This window comes from Bufo gargarizans, chromosome 3 (genome assembly GCF_014858855.1).
Source record: "Bufo gargarizans isolate SCDJY-AF-19 chromosome 3, ASM1485885v1, whole genome shotgun sequence".
NCBI lineage: Eukaryota > Metazoa > Chordata > Amphibia > Anura > Bufonidae > Bufo > Bufo gargarizans.
In genome coordinates this window covers 286443629-286451029 of record NC_058082.1, presented here as the reverse complement: position 1 = coordinate 286451029, position 7401 = coordinate 286443629, and the positions used below count along the sequence as shown (strand labels likewise).

Genomic DNA, 7401 nt, shown 5'->3' with positions numbered 1-7401 from the left:
TTAAATGAGTATATTTGCACAATCATGACCTTTGTACACATATTTAAAAAGATATTTGACACTTTTCACTGATGCGCAAACTTCGACTTTAATGTGGCAATTGTACTTCAACGCTAAGTAAGGATTATATGGTACAACCTAATAATTATCCATTTTCTTTCCATTAAGAATTATAGATTGTTTTTTTTGTTGGAATTCCTTTGGAAAATCCTGAATTAGGATTGAGTTCTCCATATGGTCCATGAATCATATGTTTTGCTACAATTGTATGTAAGCGAGGAGTGATTTCTATCTTAGGGATTTCAGCAGAGACAATTTTATCCATAGCTTTCTTTAAGAATGAGAAGTATGTGAGCATGTGGTAAACCTCTCTTTTGAAATTCTATCACGTAGACCATTGCTTTTGGGACTCCAAAAATATGATTTTTTTTTTCTGATGTCATCAATTAGAGCTTTAAGTTTTAGATTAAATACTCTTGCAACTAAATGTGGTTATCCATCAACAGTTTGTCCATGTTGTAGGTTATGTACAATCTCTTCCCATTTGGGATTCCATGTCAGTGTAATAAAAAGATCTGGTTTTCCATATTTTCTAAATATTGCCATAGCATCTTGATAATTTTGTTGCATGTTTCTGGGGCTCCCTTCAAATGAAGAAGGCAAAATATACATTTTTCCAGGACTCAGGCCTGCTTCATTGGCTTCATTAAGTAAATGATCCATTAATCCAGGGTATTTTTCAACTCGCAATTTAGGCTGATTTTCACGTATATAATTGAATCTGTTGGCTTCTGTTTTTATATATGCATCAACTATATATTGCTATGTAAGGCGGCCTGCATTTAAGAAGGGGTTAAAATACTCTCTAATGGAAAGACGGTAACCATAGTATTGCATTTGAGTGACTCTAACTCTAGGATTGTGTGACTGGTTTGCTAAAGTTAATAAAGCTTGTGCTCTGTTTTGCAATGGAATGTCAATTCCCCAGCTTTGATCCTCATAGGGGAATAACAATGGATAAACCATGGGTTCCAAATTTGGATCAAAGACACTAATTCTTTGTGTTTTTAATTTTATTTGTATAACCTTCACTTGCTTTGCAGTGTATAAGATCTCTTTCAAGTGGTATTTCTCCATCATCATTTCGAAAAATAAAAGCAACCTCATTATATTTTGGTGCGTTATAGCGCCTTTGGTCACTTTATTATGATTTTGTACTATTGTCATGGACACTTCCTTAATAAAATTGTCGTTTTTTGCAGCAACCTCTTCATATTCTTTTTCTACTTGGTTCAACATTTTGCAGGCCTCGGCAAAAGGATTGAATTGCGCCATAAATGTACCATAATGTTTGCATAAGCTTGTAATTTATTCCTGAGTTATCAGAAATTTGCATTCTTTGCTCTGCAGCTGCAGAGGGATCTAAAATGTATAATTGTGCAAACTGTTTGATTTACCCTGTTGAGGATGCAGTGTTCCGGCTCTTTGACAAATCAAACCATGGATTCGAAAACAGTATGGCCCATAGCCAGAAGGCGGAGTAATGTTAGCTCCCATAGATGCAAATGCTAGAACACTATTTATTGACCTTATATTTTGCATGGCGGACACAGGCTTTGCTGTGTCCGCCATCGGCTAGGCCTGTCCAGTGGGCAGGGACATTGACTGTGGGTCCGGGGATATAGCGTTTTCTATGCATTTTTGTATTGTTTTGGTGATGCTCATGTTATTACTCGTTGTCTAAGTAAAGTTTCTGTTCTTGCATAGTAAGCTGGTGTCAGTGTCGCTTTCCTTGTCTGTGACTTTGCTGTATTCTGGGGAGCCCACCCCGGTACAAGGCTTACAATAGTGTCCACAGCAGCTATAATGTCCCCTAGAGTGCCCCTAGTAATAACAACATCCTATATTGTGCTCCAGGTAATAATCCCTGTATAGTGTCCCCAGAAGTAACAGAATTGCCCCTACAGTGCCTCCCCAATAGCAAGGCCCCCCATGCTGCCCCCATATAGCAATTTCCCCCACACTGCTCCCATACAGTAATTTCCCCCACACTGCCCAATATAGTAATTTGCCCCACATAGTAATTTCCACCACACTGCCCCATACAGTAATTTTCCCCACACTTCCCCCACACAGTAGTGACCCCCACACTTTCGCCACACAGTAGTATCCCCCACACAGTAATTTCCCCCCCACTGCCCCATACTGTAGTTTCCCCCACACTGCCCTGTACAGTAGTGTTTCCCCCACACTGCCCCCACACAATAGTTTCCCCCACACTGCCCCATACAGTAATTTCCCTCACACTGCCCCTATACTGTGTCCTCCACACTGCCCCCATACAGTAATTTCCCCCACACTGCTCCCACACAGTAATTTCCACCACATTGTCCCCATACAGTAGTGTTTCCCCCACACTGCCCCACACAATAGTTTCCCCCACACTGCCCACATACAGTAATTTCCCTCACACTGCCCCTATACTGTGTCCTCCACACTGCCCCATACAGTAATTTCCCCCACACTGCTCCCACACAGTAGTTTCCCCCACACAGTAATTTCCGCCACATTGCCTCCATACAGTAGTGTCCCCCACAAAGTAGTTTCCCCCACACTGCCCCATATAATAATTTGCCCCACCCAGTAATTTCCCCACAATGCATCCATACAGTAGTGTCTCCCACACTGCAACCATACTGTAGTGTCCCCCACACAGTACTTTCTCCCACACTGCCACCATACTGTAGTTTCCCCCACACTGCCCCCATACTGTAGTTTCCCCCACATTGCCCCCATACAGTAGTTTCCCCCTCACTGTCCCTACAGTAATTTCCCCCACACTGCCCCCCACACAGTAGTTTCCCCCACACAGTAATTTCCCCCACACTGCCCCCATACAGTAGTTTCCTCCACACTGCCCCCATACAGTAATTTACCCCACACTGCCCCCACATAGTAATTTCCCCCACACTGCCCCATACAGTAGTGTCCCCCACACCACCCCAAACAGTAATTTTCCCCACACTGCCCCCATACAGTAGTGTCCCCCAAACAGTAGTTTCCCCCAAACAGTAGTTTCCCCCACACTGCACCCTCACAGTAGTTTCCCCCACACTGCCCCCATACAGTAATTTCCCCCACACTGCCCCCATACAGTGGTGTTTCCCCCACACAATAGTTTCCCCCACACTGCCCCCACACAGTAGTTTCCCCCACACAGTAATTTCCCCCACACAGTAATTTTCTCATACAGTAGTTTCCCCCACACTGCCCCCATACACTTTCCCCACACAGTAGTGTCCCCCACACAGTAATTTGCCCCACACTGCTCGCATACAGTAGTGTCCCCCCCACAGTAGTTTCCCCCACACTGCCCCCCACAGTAATTTCCCCCACACTGCCCCCACACAGTAGTTTCCCCCACACTGCCCCACACAGTAATTTCCCCCACACTGCCCCATACAGTAGTGTCCCCCACACTGCCCCATACAGTAATTTCCCCCACACAGCCCCTATACAGTAGTGTCCCCCACACAGTAGTTTCCCCCACAAAGTAGTTTCCCCCACACTGCCCCCATACAGTAGTATTTCCCCCACACTGCCCCCACAGTAGTTTCCCCCACACTGCCCCCACAGTAGTTTCCCCCACACTGCCCCCATGCAGTAATTTCCCCCACACTGCCACCATACAGTAATTTCCCCCACACGGTAGTTTTCCCCACACAGTAGTTTCCCCCACACTGCCCCCACACAGTAGTTTCCCCCACACTTCCCCCACACAGTAATTTCCCCCACACTGCCCCCATACAGTAGTGTCCCGAACACAGTAGTTTCCCCCACACAGTAATTTCCCTCACACTGCCCCCCACTCAGTAGTTTCCCACACTTTGCCCCAACACAGTAGTTTCCCCCACATTGCCCCCCACACAGTAGTTTCCCCCACATTGCCCCCCACACAGTAGTTTCCCCCACATTGCCTTCCACACAGTAGTTTCCCCCACATTGCCCATATAGTAATTTGCCCCACATAGTAATCCCTCCCATAATAATTTGCCCCCACACAGCATCCCACCATATTTTCCCCACACATATCCTCCTGTGTGCACCCCCTCAAGTCCCCCAAAGTTGGCACATAAAATAAAAATAAAAAAAATTGCCCCCACACAGCATCCCCCCATATTTTCCCCCCATATGTCCTCCTGTGTGCACCCTCTCATGTCCCCCAAAGTTGGCACATAGAATTCAAAGAAGAAAAAAAACTAAAACTAAAAGCTAAATACTCACCTGCGCTTGCTCGCAGAGTCCCGGCACTGTGCTGCTGAGTCCCGGCACAGGACGTCATCGCCCGTGCCTGCGCCGGGATTTCAGTATCGCATAGGCCTTAAGTCTATGGCGGTGATCAGCAGCAGAGTAGGGAACTATGCGCATTAGCAATGAGTGCTTCCATCTGTATTGATGGAAGCGCTCATTGCTTCTGGGCCTGGCACCCCCGTGAGAGCCGCCACCCGTGGACGCCTCCCCCTGGGCACGCCACTTGTGAAGGGTATGTGTAGGAACAGAGGATCTGCCTGAGGAGCAGTCCGTGGCCGGATTTAATGTCAAGTTCAAATCTCCACCCACTAATACTGTTCCCTCTCTGAAGCCTTCTAGTTTATTGAAGATGCGCTGTAATGCTTTATCTTGGTTTGTGTTTGGTAGATAAATGTTACCTATGGTATATATCCTCCCCTGAATGGACACCTTGACAAAAGTAAATCTTCCCATTGCACATATTCTAGTATCTATAAGGGTGTATATCAAGGATTTATGTAGGGCTATTGAAACTACTCTCAACTTAGTTTCCGGATTATAGCTGTGCAGCCAGAATGTGTAATGTTTGGATCTCATAACTGGGATATGGCCCGTTTTGAAGTGTGTTTCCTGTAATAATAAGATCTGTACCCTCTCTCTATGTATGGCATAGGTGATTTGGGATCTCTTTTCAGGCACATTGAACCCCCGCACGTTGAGCGATGCCAATTTGATTGTGGGCCCAGACATGGTATCTAAAAAAAGGGGGGGCATAAGAAGAGAGGGAGAAGAGGTAAAGAAAAGAAAAGCCAATAAAGATCACAAAGCAGGAAAAGAAACCTGCAGTGAGGGATCAAGTAACAAAACTAAGTATTCTACCTAGCGTTATGGGAAACTAAAGGAGCTCCCCACAGCTGTCAGGGAACTAATGCCTACAGTAAGATATTGCCTATATGGCTAAACTGAGTAAACTCAATGTCAGTAGATGCCGAACTAACTAGAGAATGACTGACAATGACAATGACTATTCGAGACTGCCACTAAGCGACCATAGCGAAATAGTAGAGTGACAAATAAGTACAAAGCTAAATAACTCAGAAGTCAAAAATACAACTGTAAGGCCTAACTGAGCCTAAAGTACTTAGAGAGGCGCTATATAGGGGAGAGGAGCCGAGATGAGTCCCCGTCAGCCAGGGTCTGCATTTTTCAAACAGCACACGGCTGGTGTTGAAGGACTAGTTTCAGCTACAGATTTCCAAGAGCCCCTCTCAGGTATTTCGGGTATCCTGATCGATCTGATTCCCTGGAGAGCTCTAGGCTTCGGAGGTTTGTCCAGTCCTGGGACCCCAAGGGCTCAATAGGAGAGATGGGGCTCCAGTCCGGTAAAGAAACGGATGGAAGAGCCAGGCTGAATATGAAGTTCGGAAGGTCTTCTGGATCTAATAATACACATCTCTTCCCATCTTTACTGACCACAAGATGGAAGGGAAAGCCCCAGGTATAAGGGGTGTCTTGTTTCCTTAAAATGTCCAGGAGAGGCCGTAAAGCTTTGCACTGGGTGAGTGTAGAGCGGGAAAGATCTTGCAGAATTTGTAGAATTTGACTTCATCATGATCTCTGCTTTAACTGTATAATAATGCAGGCGGCATATGACATCCCTATTGTTCGGGTCAGGGTTTACTAGGCCCAGGGCACGATGAGCTCTATCTATTTCCAAATCGTCATTTACAGGCCTTCTCAAAATGGCACCAAAAAGTGCTTGTAAAGTGGCCAGAAGTTCATCTGGCTTGATTGACTCTAGAAGTCCTCTGACCCTAATGTTGTTTTGACGATCTCTATTCTCGGTGTCATTGTGTAAATGGTAAAGCTGCTTAATATGGTGCTCATGGTCTTTGAGTTGCAAATTCACTGCATCCAACCCCACTGAAGCAGCTTCTTGTTTTTTCTCCACCTCCACCACCATGTTGCCCAGAGCGGATTCCCCTGGCTTGTAGTGTGCTTATTTCTTTGTTATATGTAGCTTCCAACCTTTCCACGTATTTCTCCATGTCCTGCCTTGTAGGAAGCAAGTTGATATATGCCCTCCAGTCAGAGGGGTCCTGAGTGGCAGGAGCAACAGCTTCCCCCTGAGGAGATTTGTGCAGATTTCCATCTACATCCCCGATGCCATCCCCCAAAGAGGTGTTGAGTATGGCCTGGCTGTTATTGTGCTAAGGCAGTGGTCTGTTCGGGTGCGGCACCCCCGTCGGCCCAGGAGTCTGGTATGGTGAACGGGGAATGTCTTAGATTCACTGTGTGTTCCGCTGTAGGCAAGGTTCTTGCTTCCGAGGTGAGGGCGGTGGAGATGCGTTTGGATTGTGGTGTACTGTGTCAGAGCTCTGCTGGTCTGGATGGCCGAAAAATCATCAGGTCGCCCTGTCAAGCGGGGAAACCAGGATTAGGCTGATCTGGGACAGTTCCCCTTCTCCTCCTTGCCATTGGAGCTGTGAATAGGCTGTCTAATTAGGCTCTGCTGAAAGAACTGGTGGCTGCGTGGCAGGAGCTCGAGGAAGTGGCGTGTTCACTCTGCCATTGCCAGGCCACGCCCAGACAAATTGTGAAATGTATTGTTGCATTGTAACATAAAATCTATGAGGGAATTTTATGGGGACTGTGCAAAATAAATATAGCAGTTTAGGTAACAGTAGCATTTTAAATGCCACAATTCTCCCTACCCAGGATATCTCAATTGAAGACAGTCGGGACATTTTGTCCTGCAAGGAGGACAGCATAGGAATGTAGTTATATTTGTATATTCGGCCAAGGAAGGAGGGAATATTAGTGCCCAGGTACCCAATTTTGTCGGTTTGCCAGTGTAAGGGAAAGCGTGTCTTGAGGTAGTTGATAGATGAAGAAGGTAAAGACACTGGCAAGGCTTGCAATTTATACGTGTTTTATGGGCTTCTGTCACCCCACTAAACTCTTTTTTTTTTTGTTGGGCTACTTATAATCCCTATACAGCGATATATGAATACATAATGTTATTAGTCATTTTGGTTCAGTAGATCATGAATAAAACGTACTTTTATAATATGTAAATCACCTGTCTACCAGCCGCATCCTCCTATTATA

At 45.7% G+C, this 7401-nt stretch overlaps 1 pseudogene; it reads right to left on the bottom strand.

Annotated features, from left to right (window-relative positions):
- Positions 1 to 317: 317 nt before the first annotated feature.
- LOC122931547 lies at positions 318 to 6253 on the bottom strand (annotated as a pseudogene).
- Between the last annotated feature and the right edge of the window lie 1148 nt (positions 6254 to 7401).